Below are 15,094 nucleotides of genomic sequence, written 5' to 3' on the forward strand. Positions count from 1 at the left end.
CCCTTTGGTTGTGGTGTGGAGAAGTGATCAGAGGAGTGAGGCAGGCTGTCAGGTGGCCCTGCTGGCCTTGGTGATATGGGTGTCAGGCAGTGGCAGCCTTTGCCAGAGGGGGTGGTCGTGAAGATGGATTCTCTAGCTGTTCAGACAGTGGAATCAGCAGTACCTGGCGGCTGGCTGAGGAATTTGGCAACGCCCTGTCCATACGCTTTTGCTTCTAGGACTTCTGTATGTCTGTTACACCCACTATACTGCACACTCCTCAAGAATGCCTTGCAAGCAGACCTGTCTAATTCATCTGTGCAACGCCAGAGCCCAGTACTGTGCTGAGCACATAGTAGGAGCTCAGTAAATGTTAGTTGCATACATGAATAAACAAATATTTAAACTTCACCAAGCAGTAACTCCTAATGCTCATTGAGTGCCAAGCTCCTCAAGAGAGCCAGGGTCTCATCTGTGTCTTGGGAGTGCTGGCCGTCAGCCTGTCTGCCGAGGTTTTCCTGCTAAACTTTTCTCACCCATTGCCACCTACCTCCAGGAATCCTGTGGGATATAATGCAAAGGCTGGTAGCAGAGAGAGTGCTGAGACGTAGAAAGAATCCAGGCTCGGCCGGGTGCGGTGGCTCATGCCTGTAATCCCAGCACTTTGGGAGGCTGAGGCGGGCAGATCACGAGGTCAAGAGATGGAGACCAGCCTGGCCAACATGGTGAAACCCTGTCTCTACTAAAAATAAAAAAATTAGCTGAATGTGGTCACGCCTGTAGTCCCAGCTACTTGGGAGGCTGAGGCAGGAGAATCACTTGAATCTGGGAGGCAGAGGTTGCAGTGAGCCGAGATTGCGCCACTGTACTCCAGCCTGGCAACAGAGCGAAGACTGTCTCAAAAGAGAAGAGAAGAGACAAAAGAGAAGAGAAAGAGAAAGAGAAACAGAAAGAAAGAGAAAGAGAAAGAATCCAGGCTCAGGCAAAAGGATAGTGGGTGTGGCGCAGTAGACAGCAGACAGAAGGGGCTACTCACAAGCTGTGTGACCTTGGGCAAGTTCCTAATTTCTTCTGGCCTCTGTGCGCTCGTCTGTAAAATGGGGCCCAGTGTCCCTACCTGGAAGGATTGTGTGAGATCAAAGATGTGCATAGAGAGAAGAGATGTTTCAGTGAGGCTCTTCGGTAAGATTCAGATCATTTCCATGGTTCAGAGTGAACAACATTCAGAAGAAAAACTTCCCCTGAACTTGGGAGATTACCTGTAAGTAAAAGATGAATATAGTCTCTGAGATTTTATTAATTTTTGGGGTGTGTGTAGGTGTTGGTGGGTGGTTAAAAAAATCCTGCTTCCCTAAGTAGACCGCACCGGATGCCCCAATTTCCACAAATAAAACCCTTCATTTCTCCCAGGTTTGAACAGTCAAAGGCTGCTTCCCTAGAGACAGGTTTGCTAATTTCTTTTTTTTTTTGCAGACATTAGAACACTATTTAAAGAGTATACATCTCCCAGTGAAGCAAATGATAAACTTTCCCACCTACAAAGTGTGAGATATTGGCAATGTAAAGATGTGAAGAGAGATAGGATACTATGGAGGGAGAGAAAGCACTGTATATGAGGTATTTGCAACAGCATTGCAGATTTTATATATATATATATGTAATTTTTTAACATTTGGAATCAAAAGCAAACTTTATTGCTGATAGTCCCAGGAAGCTCACGCCTATAATCCCAGCACTTTGGGAGGCCAAGGAGGGTGGATCACCTGAAGTCAGGAGTTTGAGACCAGCCTGGCCAACATGGCGAAACCTCATCTCTACTAAAAATAAAAAAATTAGGCAGGCATGGTGGTGAACACCTGTAATCCTGGCTACTCGGAAGGCTGAGGCAGGAGAATTGCTTGAGCCCAGAAGGCAGAAGTTGCAGAGAGCCAAGACCATGCCACTGCACTCCAGCCTGGGTGACAGAGCAAGACTCCGTCTCTAAATAAATAAATAAATAGTAAAGTGTGGCACAGATAAAATCCTTGAGCCAGCGCTTCGAGCTGACATTCCTTGCATGGACAACTCAATTACAACAAATTTGGTGTGCATCTATTAACTTACTGTGCGGCTGACATTGACCAAGAACTCACTGTTTTCCAAGGATTGAGTCAAGCGCTTTGTATGTATTATCTCATTTAATGCTCTCAACAACTCTTCCAAGGAGGTACTGTTATCATCCTGATTTTATTGATGAGGAAACTAAGGACAAAAAAGTTTAGTAATGTCCCAAAGGTCACATAAGTCATTAGGTTAGCCAAGAAGGAACTGGAGTCCAGATGTTTTGCAAAAACCAAGTCTGATCTTTCTGCTCTGCAGCAGCAGCCTTCGAGGAGAATAGTTCGAGTTAGAAAGTCACTAAGAAATACTTTCAGTCAATTGTTGGTCTTAGGTAAACAAGAACGCAAGGGGCAAGTTTTCCCTGTTAGGCCAGGAGCCAAAAGTCTCTCCATTGCCCTCTGCAGAAAGGTTTCTTCTGTGCGAAATGCTGGGGGCATTTCTGCCTCTGACCCCTGAGCATCCCAAACACTGTGGCTATGCTGGAAAAGTATGTATGTTTCCTGTTGTTCAAATTGATTTCAACGTGTAAATTCTAAAACAAAGCAAAAAAGAAAAGAAAAGAAAAGAAAAGAAAAGAAAAGAAAAGAAAAGCCTTTATCCAACCCAGCAAAAAGTCCAAATCCATCCTTGGTAGCCAATGTCATCCCAAGAGGACTCCACCAACCCTTCCCTTCCCACAGGGGCATGTTGCTCCTCACATGAAACAGGAGAATCTCATTTCTCCTCCCTTGAAACTGGGCTGTGATGCAAGACACGTGAGCCCCAGAATTGGGGCTTAGCTCGGGAGGGTTCTTGGCTTCATCTGGGAAAGAATACAAGGGTGAGCTGGTGGTGGTAAACAGAAACTTTTACTGCAGCAGCAGCATACAACAGCAGCAGCAAAGGCATTGCTCCTTGCAGAGCAGGGCTACCCCATGGGCAGCGTACCCAGAATAGTAGCTCAGAGCAGTTCTGCAGTTGCATTTATACTCACTTTTAATTATATTGCAAATTAAGGGGCAGTTTATGCAGAAATTTCTAGGAAAAGGGTGGTAACCTCTGGATTGCTGGGTCATTGCCATGGAAGGGGGTGGTAACCTTCAGGTGTTGCCATAGCAATGGTAAACTCACATGGCACACTGGTGGGGTGTCTTATGGGGAAGTGCTTCTGTCCCAACCTGTTTCAGCCAGTCCAGTATCTGAGTCCAGTTTGGTCCAGTATCTGAGCCCCACCTTCAGAGTCGAGTCCTGCTTCCTACCTCAGCTGGACTTAATGACTTGCTTGGCTAAGAGAATGTAGTGGATGCAATATTTGGGAGCCCCTGAGGCTGGGTCATAAGAAGCCTTGCAGTGTCTGTCCTAGCCTCTTAGAACACTCGCTCTGGTCACAGGCTTCTTCCATTTAATAAATCCGAGAGTGCCACGCTATGAGGAAGCTCAGTCAGCTGCATATGGGGTGACATAGGTCCCACCAGCCCCCAACTGCTTCAGCCATCTCAGCCCAGGAGCCAAGCAGGTAAGTGAAACAACCACCTCAGGCAAGAGCTCATCTTCAGCCCAGCTGAGCTTTTGGCCTGGCTACAGCCCCAGCTATCACCTGACTGCAACAGCATGAGAGATTCCATACAACAATTTCCCAGCAGAACTCAGTCAACCCCCAAAATCCTTGGAGAAAATTCGTTACTTAGTTTTAAGCTGCTCAGCTCTGTTATGCAGTACTAGCTAACTAGAGCACAATCCTTTCCTCTCCATCTCCACGGCGCTCTGGTCCAGGTCATGGTCACCTCTCCCTTAGTTTCCCTCCACCACCACCTGCCTGTTTCCTTGTTCCCTATGGTGGTCCCCAACCTCACTCCCCAGGGTGATCTTAAAATGTCATCGGAGCATGTCACTCCCTGGCCTCCCTCTGCACATCTCATGAAAATCAGCCTCTTTGCCATGTTCACAGTGCTTGAGAAAGTTTGACCCCTCCTCTCATTGGTTCCCCCCTCCTCTTTCAAGCCACCTGTTCCCTTCAGTTCCTCTAAAGAGCTGCTTTATGTGCAAACCATATGACCCAAGAATTTCACTGGTAGTCTGCACTCACCAGAAGTATACAAATATCAGCCAGGCATGGTGGCTCATGCCTGTTAATCCCAGCACTTTGGGAGGCCGAGGTGGGTGGATCATTTGAGGTCAGGAGTTCGAGACCAGCCTGGCCAACATGGCAAAACCCCGTCTCTATTAAAAATACAAAAATTAGCTGGGTGTCATGGTGCAGGCCTGTAATCCCAGCTACTTTGGAGGCTGAGGCAGGAGGATCGCTTGAACCTGGGAGGTTGAGGTTGCAGTGAGCCAAGATCACGCCACTGCACTCTAGCCTGGGCGACAGAGCATGACTCCATCTCAAAAAAAGAAAAAAAAAAAACGTGTACAAATATATTCCTTGAAATATGTGTTCAGGAGTATTCATGGCAGTGTTATTCTCCATAACCAACACAGCCCAAAGATCCATCAGGAGGAGGATGGATAAATAATGGAATACAATTTATCAAGAGGAGGAGAGAACAACACGAATGAGTCTCACAACCCTAACGTGGGGTGAAAGCAGCCAGATACAAAATAGTGCACAGTGCAGAGTCCTGTTGAAAAAGTGCTCAAAAACACACAATCCATGATGAGAAAAGTCAGGATAGAGGTTAGCCTTGGAGGGAGGTGGGAAATGGGAAGGAGCTTAAGGAGTGCCTCTGCGGTGCTGGTCATGCTTTGTTTCTCATATGGATCTGGTTGTACAAGTGTGTTATTCTCTAGGGGGTAGTTCGCCAATTGTACATTTTCTGGCTGGATGTTCAATAAAGTGTTTTTTTTTTTTTTTTTTTTTAAAGTGCTGTCCTATCTCCTTCCAAATGACTTTCCTACGCACACCTTCGACATTCTTCCACCTGGAATTTACTGCTTTCTCTTAGTCTTCTTCTGGTTGTTTAGATCTAGCTCAGCCGTCCCCTCCTTGGGGAACCCTTCCTCTGTTGCATCAATTAGCCTTGGCAGTGGGGCAAACATACCTGCAAGCAAAGCACAGTGGCTCAAAGCAGTCTCATTAATTAGCTCTTGATTCTGTGCTTGGCAGTTTGGATGGTTCTTACGCTGCTGGGGAGGATGATGTGGGCCAGTTTTGAGGAAGCAAGGCATGAAGAAAGAGAATCCCGCTTCAGTGCCCATCTGGAAAGCTTCATTCGTGCTAATCTGATTTAGTGCTTCATGAAATTGTGTTTTATAAATGCATAAACAAAGAATTGATAAGATTTGTTCTATAATCCAAGCCGAACACACATGTCCGTTACTGTGCTGGGAGCTGGGGACAGATTGATGGAGAAGATTAATGCAGGAGGCGGATACGGGTTCATTTGTACATTTTTTATTCCTTTATTTGTGCATTCATTTCACCAACCAACTTTAATGTAGGGCCTACCAAGTGCCAGGCAGCATTCCAAGCCCTGGAATCCAGTGATGAACACGATAGACAAGATTCCTGCCCCCAAGGAGCTGCACCTTATGAAGTCCGGCGATGAAGGAGACAGAAAATAAACAGAGGAAAACATACAACATGCCAGCTGGTGAGAAGTGCTAACAAAAAAAGACACAACTACGTCCGCAGAGTATGAGATGTATATAGGTATGTAGAGTTCAGTTCTACTGGGGCAGAGGGCGGGAAAACTTTGTAAAAATAAGTACCGTGTTTTGCTTTTAGTAGAAGCCTTGTCAGGGGCTTCATGTGCATTTTTCCTAACCTGTGCCACAAACCATGAGGTAGACATCATTTTCCTACTTTGTTGATGGGGAAACTGATGTTCAGAGAAATTGAGTCACTTGTCCAAGGTCACACAGCAGGGTGAGGGTGGCCTCACACCGGTGTGTCCCAAAGGGCATCCGCCGTCCAGTGTTGTACTGTTGGTAGAGGTGATGAGGCCTGATGAAGCCAGGAAAGATAAGTGGATGTTTACCTGGTGGGCAATGGCCAAGGGAAGTGAAGGGAGCCCGGTGAGCAAAGCTGCTGGGTGTGAAACTGCCTGGTGTGGTCCAGGAGCTCAGTGTAGCCTGGGGCAAGCATGTGAGCTGGAAGGGAAGGGTGGAGGGCCGAATCCAGAGGGAGAGTGGGTTCTTGGTGATGGAGCCACGGCAGGTGCAAGGCTGGGGAGGGACACTTGTAGGCTCCCATTGAAACTCAGCCATCTAGAGCCTGTTTTCCCGTAGGCCTCTAGCTCCTGAGCTGCGGGAAGAAGGCTGTATGGTGTTCAGAGCACAGGCTCTTCAATCAGACGGCACAGCCTGGGTACGTGGTGGGCTTAGCAATTTGCGCTTGTGAGATACAATGAGATTTCTCAGCAAATTCTGCGTCTCGGCTTTGGCTTCGTCTGTGTTTGAGTCTCCATCTCATGCAGCTAGCTTATCATAGATCAGTACATTCACATTATTTATATGATCGTTTACAAAAACAACAGCCCGGGTTCAAATCCCGGCTCCACCACTTCCTCCCTGTGAGGCCCTGGGGATGCAACACATCCACTTGGTACCTCTTGTAAAATGAAGGTGGCAGTGACTTTTATTATTTATTTATTTATTTTTAGACAGAGTCTCACTCTGTTACTCCGGCTGGAGTACCGTGGTATGATCTCAGCTCACTGCAACCTCCACCTCCCAAGTTCAAGTGATTCTCATGTCTCAGCCTCCTGAGTAGCTGGGATCACAGGCATGTGCTACCACACCCGGCTAATTTTTTGTATTTTTAGTAGCAACAGGGTTTCGCCATGTTGGCTAGGCTGGTCTCGAACTCCTGTCCTTAAGCAATCTGCTCGCCTCAGCCTCCCAAAGTGCTGGGATTACAGGCATGAGCCACCACGCCCAGATAGCAGTGATTTTTCATGAAGTAATACATACATGATGTCGAGAATTTCCTGGCACAGAGTAGGCACGCAGCAAGGACCATGCACTGTCCTTGGGGGCATCTGACCAGACCCTGCAGGCCAGTGTCACTCCCAGGCAAGTGCAAGCGTTTTCTGAAGGCAACATCGCTAGTGAAGGCAGGACCCTGGAGAGGGCAGGATCCCCGGTGAAGGCAGGTCCTGAGGTTTCCAGTGAACTCAGTGCCTTCTATTCAGTTGGCCCAGATGGAGCCGGGGGGATTCTTGAGCTTGGTTCACAAAGAGAGGAGGATACTGCATGATATTGGGAGCCAACCACATTTTTTTTGTACAGCTCATTTCACCAATGAAAAGGCACTGGCAACATCTCCTATGCTGATTAGCCACAGCCTCCGGTGCCAATTTAGCAAAGCCATGATTGACCAGATCCGAGGCTCACTGCCCTGTGGAGCTGCTTCCTAATTATGTTACTTCAAGCACCCGTCCCCAGGATGTACCTACCAGCACCCGTCCCCAGGATGTACCTACCAGCACACTCATGTACATCAAGCAGTGTAGACGGAGGTGCAGTTCTGAAGATAGTCACCGATATGTGGCAAATACCTATTGTGAGATCCATCACCTGCTGGGTGGGTCTGCTCCCTCTACCACTCCCCTTCCTCCTGCGCCTGGATTGAGGAACTGGCCCCTCGCTAATTAGTCTAATCCCCTTCAGTTGGTCACAAGCCCTGTGGAGGTGGGAAGGAGGCAGGGCTGGGAAGGCAGTGAGGAAGGACAGGATGAGACTGCAGGGACAGCAGGAGACTCAGTCTGGAGTTCAGGCTGCCCTAATTTGCTGCGTGGCCTTGGAAGCCGCTTCCCCTTTTGAGAATGGGCTCATCTCTTTTCTAAAGAAGACATTCCGTGGGAGAGATGGTGCCATGGAGGTGTCACCTGGAGGCTGCAGGCCTGCCCTAGGGCCCAGTCATTCTGGAAGAAGCCCTTGCGGGCTAGGAGATGGCAGGCTCTGCCTCTGGCCTTTTGGCTGCCTTCTGTCTGCCACTGCCCAGAGGTCAGAATCCTGGGTGCTCTGGCACGGGCATCCACTCTCACCAAGACAGAGAGGATGGAGCCCCTTCCTTCAGGGCCTTGAGGCCTCACCACAGGCATTGCAGTCTGGGGACTATTGAACCAGACTGACTCTGGTCCTAGAGGGTGACCGTGGACATCCAGCCTCCCTGAACCTGAGTTCTCATCAATGGGATGGAAAGATCGATATGCCTGTCCTAGATTTCTCAAAGGGCCGGTGCGGAACTCAGTTGAGAGGCGCATGTGCAGGACAGCTTGGGCAGCAATAGGTGGGGGTGTGGGGAGCTGCCTGAGCCAGGCAGATGCTCAGGAGGAAGGGGTCGAGGGGAAGCTGTTGGGAGTGGGGAGAGACCCTTGAGATGCACATGGAAGGAACCCAGGGCTGAGCCAGCAGAGGAAAGAGGGTGGGAGGGTAGCCAGGTGGGAGGGCAGGAGGAGCCAAGATATGGAGGCTAAAAGCAGCACAGTGGGCTTGGGGGATGCTCAGGGCACCCGCTACCCAGAGAGGTTCCAGTTAGTCCTCTGCCTAAGAAGTGACCCCATTGTTCCAGGACTCCTTCCCTCCTTTTGTCCTGCCCTCTTTCCTCCCTTCCTCCCTATTTCTCCCTCTGCCCTCCCTGTCTTCTTTTTCTTTTTTTTTCCTTCTCTCCTTCCTGCTTCCTTCACCAGTAGTTACTGGTACCCACTATGTAGCAGCCACTGTGCTTGGCGCGGACGGACACACATCAGCCCCCGCCCGCATGGTGGAACAGGGATATGGGAGAGAAAGACAACAAACCACTCAGTGTACAAATAGTCAACTACAGTGGGTAAGTGCCCTGGAGAGAAACTTCAGGGAGTGGTGAGAATATCTAACAGGGAAACTGTTCTCTGTATGGGGTGTGGGTGGGGCAGGGTGGTAGACTGTTTCCAAAGACATGGCCTCAGTAACTCCTCTCGGCCAAGGTAGGGTTCCTTTCTTCACCTCTTGATTCTGAGCTTGGCCATGACTTGCTCTGGCCAATGGACATTAGCAAACATGGCAGAGGCAGAGGCTTAAAAAGTACTCGTGCATTCAGACTTTTGCCCTCTTTTGTGGCACTTGGAACTCTGAGACATTGATGGGACATTGATGGGAGGAACCCAAGCTAGCCTCCTCGAGAGGCCACACGGAGGAGAACCAAGCTGCCCCTAGCAACAGGACACTAACTGGCACACACATGAGGCCATCCTAGATTATCTAGCCCAGCCAACGCAGAGGCGTGAGTCCTTGTCTTCCTCCCTGACAGCATCAGTGAATCTTAGGGAAAGAGCACTGGCAGAAGCTCTGCAGCCGAGAGGGTTGGGCCTCCACTCAAACATCCAGCTTCTCTTTGTTTTCACAACTTGCAATGTTGCATGCACTGAAGTTTGCTTGGTTGCTGAAAATGCACACAGTCATGAAATCACTCATTATGGTACATCATGTCGGTGGAATTTGTGGTTAAGGGAGGGATCGTCGTCTTCCCAGAGGCTTTAGATGGGCTTTAGCTCCAGAAAAATCTGTAACCCCTGCCTTCACCTGACCCACAGCCACAGCCCTGTACAAATGGACAGGTTCTGCTTGCCCTGGGATCTCTCTGCTGGGAGGATCCTGGGCCCTGTGAAGTGATGGAGGTCAGCGCTCAGTAGCAAAGGCTGGCTCCTCCCACACATCAGTGCCTGATTTGGGGAGGAAGGGAATGCAGACCTTCTGAGAAAGGGTGACCTTTGCAGCTAGGCCATGTGGCCAGACTTTGGTAACACCTCTCTATTAAAATTGATGTTCCTCCTAATCAGCAGTGATGGGGAGATTGTTTCTTAAATGCTGCTAAATGCAGTGCCGGGTACCAGGCGAGAAGGCAGGGGTCTCGCTAATTCTCCTCCGTGATGTTCTCCAGCCGGAAAGGAATTCTGGCAGCCCCTACCTGTGAGAAGGGCTTGTTTCCCGAGGTGGGTTGACAAGCATCTGGAAACTAAGATTCTCTGCACATTGCCTGTAATTTCCCTTTGATTTTATATGTCCTCCAGCCCTCAGAACCATTCTTCTTCTTATTATTATTTTTATTTTTATTTTTAAGAAAAGCAAAGATTAAATCCTCATACCTCTCTGGCAGAGTGGAGGTGACCACATTCCAGCATCTGGTGCCCTGTTTGCCCCAAACATGACTTCAAGTGAATCCACATAATACTCTTCCAGAGGGAAAGCAGAACCATCTTCAGGGCTTAGGGAGCAAGAAACACAGCGAGGAGTTCCACAGGAGGCCCACGCGGAGGGATGCGGCACCCCCGGTGGACTCTAGGGGACGCTCACTTGGAACGTGCATCACCCAGAACTGTGTCTGCCACCATGACTTCAGAGCAGCACAGACCTGAGGTGGATCCAGCAATGCCCACAACTGTCCAACAATTTGATTTTTCCAAGGCTCAGTTTCCATGTGGAAAATGGACTGGCTCTGAGTATTAAATGAGAATGAATGTCCATATGTCTCACTCCTTTCTTCATGAAAGGAAGACACCTCTGGGACTCAGACAAACATCCAATAGCATCTAGTCTTTATTCAGTCCTAACTGCATGACAATACAACTAGTGTAACAGTCATCAACATAAGGGATGCTCTCAGTATCGCTCGATGCCCTGTGCGCTATCACTAACAACAACTGCTGTTCAATAGCCACGGTGTGCATCAAATCTACACCACTCCTGCAAGGTATCACTGTCTCCATTTCACAGATGAGAAAACTGAGCCCCCAGAAGGAGAAAGTGTAGATGTGTTGGTATTTTCCTGCCCAACGTTGATTCCCATTCCTTCTGATCATGGTACCCTGACCTCTTTTGGGGGAATTGCCTCTTCCCTGTGATGGGCTGACTGGTGGGATTATCAGTCAAGGTGCCCACCTCCTTTAGCTATCCCCGTCTCTCTCAGTCTCTGGAGTTTCTGTTTCAAGCATAAGGACAGAAGCATTAGAAATGACTGAAGTTGATTTACCCCAGGAGAGGCGTGGGGTCGTGTCCTGAGAAGATGCTCTTGTGGGACCCTGCTTCTTGGACTCCTTGGATCTCAGCCCCAACCCCACCCCCCAGACAGCCTTATTCTGCCTTCAGAGCCTGGTCCTTTGCTTTCCTTTAAATTCCGAGACCCTCTTGGGCCTGCCCTTTCCCATGTAGGTTACAGCCAGATTGGTTTCTGTTGCTTGCATCCCTCAAACTCTGCCTGACACAAGAAGTGACTCCTCCAGGGTCATCCAGCCCAAGAGTGACATAGTCAGAGGAAGCCCTCTGTCACCAGGCTCCCAAGCCAGTGCTCTCTCCATCATGCCACGTGGCTGGCCTTGAGGTGGTCCTGACTTAGGGAGAGCTTTCTGAGATGGGGGCAGGAAAGCAGATTACCATCAAAGACCTGGTGATGGAAAGACACATGGCATGGCCTCATGGTCATGGAGCCCACATGGAGGCCAACGTGCTGGAGGAGAGCTTTGAAGGCATCCATGGAAGCAGATGACGGGAGCCTGAAAGCCATGTGTGGCCACACACCTGCTTCTGACATAATTAATGAGACACCTTTATTGTTCCTGTCAGTGAGCTTCTTTGCTATCCAAGCCCTCAGTTCATCATATATTTTTTAAAGCAAAAATGGAGGCCTTCCTGAAATAGGCTTCCTCATTTTGCTGCAGTACCGACCTTCTGTGAGGGTGAGTTGACACCATCTCAGGACGATGCACTAGACCCCCAGTGATTAATGGCACGAGAGACAGCAGTGTTTACTTTTTTTTTTTACTGACACCTTGAAAAGTAAGGGCCCCTGTCAGACTACTGAGCAAGTAGTTAGCCTTGGAACTTTACTAACGGCAACCATAATTTCATGACTTATTTCACCGTGCCATCTTGTGTGATTCTAGTTTGTATGATTTCCTCACTTTTCAGAGGTGGAATCTGAGCCTCAGAGGCTAAGTAACTTGTTTAAGGTCACACAGCTTGTAAGCAGAGACAGAGATAAGATCCCTGAGGTTACTGAAGTTATTGAAGGAATAACTTGCTCCTTTGCCATGCCCTCCCCTCCTCCCTGGTACCTGCCAGAATTCTCATCTGTACCCTGGATTGCTCTGGGAGTCACTGGCTGCCCATCTTCCTTGGGACCGGCTCCTCTAGGTTGCTGCCAGGACAGGGCAGTGAGTGGGGCTTCAAACACCAGCAGGGCCCTTCAGCTTGGCTCAGGGTCCTGCCTCCTGCCAACGTGCCTTTGCTTTGTTCTCATGACCAAAGTGAGAGCTGTCCTTGGCACACTGTTTACAGCTGTGCCTCTCTGGTCAAGATCCAGGAGTAGAGGGTTGATGCCCATCCCTACCATGGCACAGCTTCAGCTAATGTGAGCCAGAGCTCATGAGCCCACGACTCCTCTCCCTGCCGGTCTCTAGAGATCATGAGTCCATGGCTCTTCTCTCCGCTGGACTCTGGAGCTTGTAAGCCTCTGGCTCTTCTCCCTGCTGATCTCTGGAGCCCATGAGCCCATGGCCCTCCTCCCGGCTGGTCTGTGCTCTCCTCCCTGCTGACCTCTGGAGCCCATGAGCCCACGATTCTTCTCCCTGCTGGTCTCTGGAGCCCATGAGCCCATGGCCTTCCTCCCTGCTGGTCTCTGCTCTTCTCCCTGCTGATCTCTGCTCTTCTCCCTTCTGGTCCCTGGAGCTCATGAGCCCATGGCTCTTCTCCTTGCTGGTCTCTAGACTTCATGAGCCCACAGCCCTCCTACCTGCTGGTCTCCTGAGCCCATAAGCCCACAGCTCTTCTCCCTGCTGGTCTCTGCTCTTCTCCTTTTTGCTGGAGCTCTTTTTCCCTGGAGCTCATGAGCCCATGGCTTTTCTCCCTGCTGGTCGCTAGAGCCCCCTTTCTCTCCCCACATGTCTCTCCAGGACGCCTCTTTCTATTTGTCCAGAGAATATTCCAAGACTCGCCTTTGCTTGTCTCTGGGACAGCAATCCATACAGAAGTCTGAGTCGTGGTAGGTGCAAACCTGTGGAATTCTCTTTGCCCCCACCACCAACCCTGCTGTGGCCACTTTCACACCCTCTGTCAGAATGTGCCTCTCCAGCAGCGTAGGGCAGCCAGGCAACCCTTAATGGTAATAGCTGTAACTGCAGCCAATTTCCAATAATTGGTGGCCTTTGCCAGGGAATTCCTGCCTGTCGCAGTAACTCCTTCTTGCTGCCTTTGATCTCTACCAGTCTCTGTGAGACACAAAATACTGTTGTCATCTTCAATTACTCCAAGGGACAGAGTGGCCTTGACCTTGCCACCGACGTCCCCAGCCCACGGGGTAGTGGCTGCCATGAGGGAGGCTGGGTCGTGGACAAGGGGAGTCCCCAGGCTCATTTGTGGGGCTGGTGCTTCTGGAAACCCCACTGCTGCTATGTGTGAAGATGGGCCCTCCAGCTGAGGGTGTGGAGAGCGTGCTGGCAGATACTAAGAAGCACAGGCTGTGCGGGTTGCCGGATGCCTCCTTTGTGGCCGGCACACCTCTTCGCTGATCCTCTCAGCAACTCCTCTGTCAGGACATGTTATTATCTCCATTGTACGAAGGAGGAAACTGAGGCTCAGAGGCAGTCACACGGCAGGTGAAAGGCATGGCCAGTGTGTGGCGGGGGCAGTTCAGCCCCGGGTGCTGGGCTCAGGTTCAGAGCTTCTTCCATGTTGCACAGCTCCCCAGGTCTGTGGTTGAGACGCACACTCCACCTTCCCTACAGGCTCTGAGTTCCTTGAGGACAGAAACTGGGTGTCCTTCAGATCCACCCCCTCCCAGGGCTGCTAGTACATGGCTGGGTGTGGTGTTAATGCTCAGCCGACCCTTGTCAAGCCCAGGGATCAGTTCCTTGGTCCTCTTCTTTTATCAGATACACTTACTCCTTGGTTATCTCATCTTAGCTCGGGGCTTTATTTCCCCACCTATACACTGATAACTCCCACCTTTACACCTTCCCATAGCCAACTGCCAGTGTGATATCTAGCAGGTGTCTCAAATTCAACTTGTCCCAAGCTGGCCTCCTTATTTTCTCTCCAAAACCAGCTCTTCTACAATTTTCCTGATCTTCGTGTTTGGATTCTGTAACTTTGCAGTTACTCTGGCTAAAATCTGTGGGGTCATTCTCGTCTCCTTCATTTCTCGGGTATCCTACCTTCAATCCACCAGGACATCTTGTCAGTTTAACCTAAAAAAATCTATAATCCAACTAGTTCTTCCTGCCTTCACTGCCACCATCAGCTCTCACTGGGATCACTGCCATGGCTTCCTGACCTGTCTGCCTACATCCATCCCTGCTCCCCTGCTGTGGTTACGCTCAGCCCAGCATCTGGATGCATCCTGTTAACCACTAAGGTGATGATGCTTCTCTGCCTCAGCCCTCCTGTGACCTCTCCTCTCTCCCATGGGGAGACTCACTGAGGCCACTGACGTAGTGCCTGTCATTCATGAAAGGGAACTGCTATGGTGAGTGGAATAATAAAGGTCATAGCATGGTCATGGAAACACGGGGCAGAGGGGATTCATTCCAACCAGAGGAAGGAGAGGGCTTCCAGAAGGAGGCGTCATTGGTGCTAAGCTTTGAACCCTGAGTCTATCTATTATGTTGTCTAGAGACGTGGAGATAGTAGTGCCTGTAACGCTGCACACTGGCGAGGTGTCCCCCGAGGGCTGATTCCAGCAGACAGTCTGCCGCAGCTCTCTGTGCTCCTGTGTCTGGCACTGGGCAGGTTCTCCAGGTTGCCCAGGGCTCAGCATCCTCATTGCAGAAGCAGATATTCCAGCGGGCTCAACAGCGAGCAACTGTGCACACGAGAAAGCCCCTTGAGAGTGGCACAAGGGCTGTTACCATTATTATTTATTTAATATAATATAACAATAAATTCCTGCACCTGCTTCTTTCTCATCCATTGGTGTGAGCTCAAAGGATGCAGATTTTTCTTTAAACAGAGTTTTGCTCTAATTGCCCAAGCTGGAGTGCAGTGGTGCTATCTTGGCTCACTACAACCTCTGCCTCCCAGGTTCAAGCAATTCTCTTGCCTCAGCCTCCTGAGTAGCTGG

The 15,094-nt window shown here is 49.8% G+C and overlaps 1 long non-coding RNA gene across 1 annotated transcript; it reads left to right on the top strand.

The window, feature by feature from the left end:
* Positions 1–5,517: 5,517 nt before the first annotated feature.
* Positions 5,518–11,585, top strand: LOC106999560 (uncharacterized). Its single transcript, XR_013395292.1, has 3 exons — positions 5,518–5,710; positions 8,694–8,833; positions 10,108–11,585. It is a non-coding gene; the product is annotated as an uncharacterized LOC106999560 (long non-coding RNA).
* The last annotated feature ends 3,509 nt before the right edge of the window (positions 11,586–15,094 follow it).

The sequence above is a fragment of the Macaca mulatta genome, chromosome 7 (genome assembly GCF_049350105.2).
Source record: "Macaca mulatta isolate MMU2019108-1 chromosome 7, T2T-MMU8v2.0, whole genome shotgun sequence".
Classification (NCBI taxonomy): Eukaryota; Metazoa; Chordata; class Mammalia; order Primates; family Cercopithecidae; genus Macaca; species Macaca mulatta.